Source organism: Etheostoma cragini, chromosome 4 (assembly GCF_013103735.1).
Source record: "Etheostoma cragini isolate CJK2018 chromosome 4, CSU_Ecrag_1.0, whole genome shotgun sequence".
In the NCBI taxonomy this organism is placed as follows: Eukaryota; Metazoa; Chordata; class Actinopteri; order Perciformes; family Percidae; genus Etheostoma; species Etheostoma cragini.
Genome location: NC_048410.1, coordinates 769,978 through 772,968, shown reverse-complemented (window position 1 = coordinate 772,968; position 2,991 = coordinate 769,978).

Here is a 2,991-nt window from a genome sequence, read left to right as displayed (position 1 = left end):
CGGACAGAAATCTAACCGGCATGCAACGGGCGCCGATCGCCGGTGATCGATTCTGCGCAGATCTGGTTCATCTCGAACGAGCCTAGTCACACTCCAATGCGCAGCATCGGGGGCAACTCGGGGTTCAGTGTCTTGCCCAAGGACACTTCGACAATGACTGCAGGGCGGGGATCAAACCACCAACCTTCCGATTGGCAGACAACCGCTCTACCGCTGAGCCACAGCCGCCCGAGCTGTCACCGTGTTTCCCAGAACTCTTTGGTCTCATTAACGTTCAGCTGACGAGCCGTGACTTAAAGTTAAAGTATTTCAGGTTTCTTTTCTTTCTATAAAGCTCATGTTGATGTTGTGGGGAAGTTCATATTAAACATCATGTTTCTAGTTTATACAGTCTATGGTTCCAACAGCTTGGTTTTAGTTTAGACTGCAGCTGCTTTCAGCAACAATCTCACTAATAATAATTATGGATCAATATTAAATAATTGTTCCTCAGAGTGGAGACTCCAATAGGATCAACAATACAAAACCTTTATATTTTATTATCTCTCATATATGACACAGAAAAGCAGCTAATCTTCCTAGTTGAAAATCAGAAATTATGATTTTAAATGAGAAATTGATATTCAAAATATATTGAGAAAGTAAATGATAGAACATCTCTCATCTTTGCCAGAGAGAGATCAGAGTGTTTGATGGAGACTCTCTGCAGTTTGATGCTTTTATGAGAGTTATTGAAGGAAAGATGTTATGTATATTCAGATTTCCTCTGATTTTCTCTATTTTAACATAATGATTAAAGTATGTTTTGTCTTCCAGGGCCCGGTGGTGTTAAAGTGGTCGTTAGAGAAGACAGCGACGTGGTGTTACCCTGTTCTCTCAGCACCAAGGAGAGCGTTGTAACGGGGGTCTTTGACTGGATTAAAGATCCTCAGAAAGATGGAGTTCAGGTGGAGGTGTTCCTGTATGACGCAGGCATCCATTACAACAACGGTCGTCCAGGTCAGAGTGAAGAGTTCAAAGGTCGAGTCTCTCATTTTCCAGATGAACTGAAACACGGCAACGCCTCCATAATCATCAGAAATACAAAGATATCTGACAGTGGAGAATACAGCTGTCATTTTCCTCGTCTTCATCCACGGCAGACATTCTTCATTAAGCTTCTTGTTGTTGGTCAGTACTTTTATTAATTCTTCATTTATTGATTTATTGTTTGTGAATGTCCAGCTGTTATTTTAGGTTTGAACACGGCACGTTGTTTTTCTAATACACCCACCTTCAATCTGAATTCATTCAGTCAGATTGGGTTCTCTATGAGGTTCCCCGTGTTATATTACCTCACATGTTGATCTGCTGTAATAATAAATTGATCAGATATAATGATCTAGTTTCTAAAAAGTAATAAAAACTTAAAATATGTCCAAAGTCTCCTGGGGTGCAGTCAAAGCTCACAGCTGATTTCCTGTTTCTTTCTTCTTCTCTTTAAAACAGAAAGTATCTACAGTCAGGCATAAACAACAATGTTATATTATCACATTTCTATCATTTTAATGATTTCATCTTTAATAAGCTTTTCTTTAAACTCTGTCCACAGCTGCAGCACCAAAGCCACGTGTCACAACACTCAACACCACCTCAGCCTGGGCCCTGCTGCAGTGTGACGTTCATGGTGCTTCTCTAACATCTGTAGTCCAGTGGAGGGACGGGGCTGGGACCAGACTACCTGCTGAGGAGACCAGGACCCCAGAAACCAGAGACCACTACCACATCACCCTCAACACCACGGTGACCCAGACCGGCCGCTACCGCTGTGTAGTCACCCAGGAGGAAATCAGCCATCAGACTCAGGCTGAGACCTTTGTTCATATCTGTGGTGAGATTTCTTTCTTGGTGGTTTAACCAGGAAATAATTTATTCATTAATTATTAGTTTTAAAGGTTTTTAGACACCGTTTTAAGTGTTGTGTGTAGTCTGTGTGTGTACCTGGTGTGCAGTTTGAGTTCTATCAGCTGTGATGTGTTTCAGGGAAAGTGGATCAGGACTCATCCAGTGAAGCAGCCGGATGGATTGGTGGATTAGTTTTAGGAGCTCTGGTTCATTCTCTACTTCAAGCTCTACTTGTTGTTACCAAGGTCATCTCGATACGCTGCAATAAAGGTAAGTTGAGTCTAATTCTAAGGACTTTGAGTCAAAGCCTTTGTATTTGGTTATAATAACACAGCTGTGAACCAATCAGATTGATTGGAGCTACCTGTTTGTATAACAGAGTTTTAATGAAATGTAAATCTTATTGTTTTGGCCACGAAAATAATATCTTTGTAATATAAAAGTTGACTTTATGGAATCTATTATTTTCTTTGCTGCAGGTTCTTGTCAGCAGGGAAACGGTTCACCTGAAGAGGGTTCAGAGATGCTACGGCCACAAAATGTACGATAACTTTACATGTACGAGTGTTGTTAAAGTGTTTGTGTGTTTATTTGCTATCTTTGTGAGAACCAGTTTGAATGTCAGTCCTTAAAGTCAAGACATTTTGGATAGTGAAAAGTAGGGCTGCACAATTAATCAAATTTTAATCACAATTTTGATGATCGAATTTGCTTGATCGAGCGATTCTTTTTATTTTTTTTTTATGTTTTTTAAATTTTTATTTTTTTAAATGCATAATTTCATTTTTTCAAAGCCAATCTACCGCTCCGCTTCTCTGATCATGAGCCAGTCAGAGTTGTTCCCTGCACCCCGTGCAGCTTAGTTTCTAGATGTAGACAGTCCCAGAGTAACGGGAGGAAAACTCAACAGATAGCAGTCGGCTATACCTCGGTCTCAAAATTTACAAGTTTACCAGTAAACGCAACATTATTTCCCGTGTGTGTTGTTATTCAGCTCACTGGGCTCTAGGATGCTAGTTGGCGTCTGTTGCTCACAGGGCTCTAGGGTGCTAGTTAGCGTCTGTTAGCTCACAGGGCTCTAGGGTGCTAGTTAGCGTCTGTTAGCTC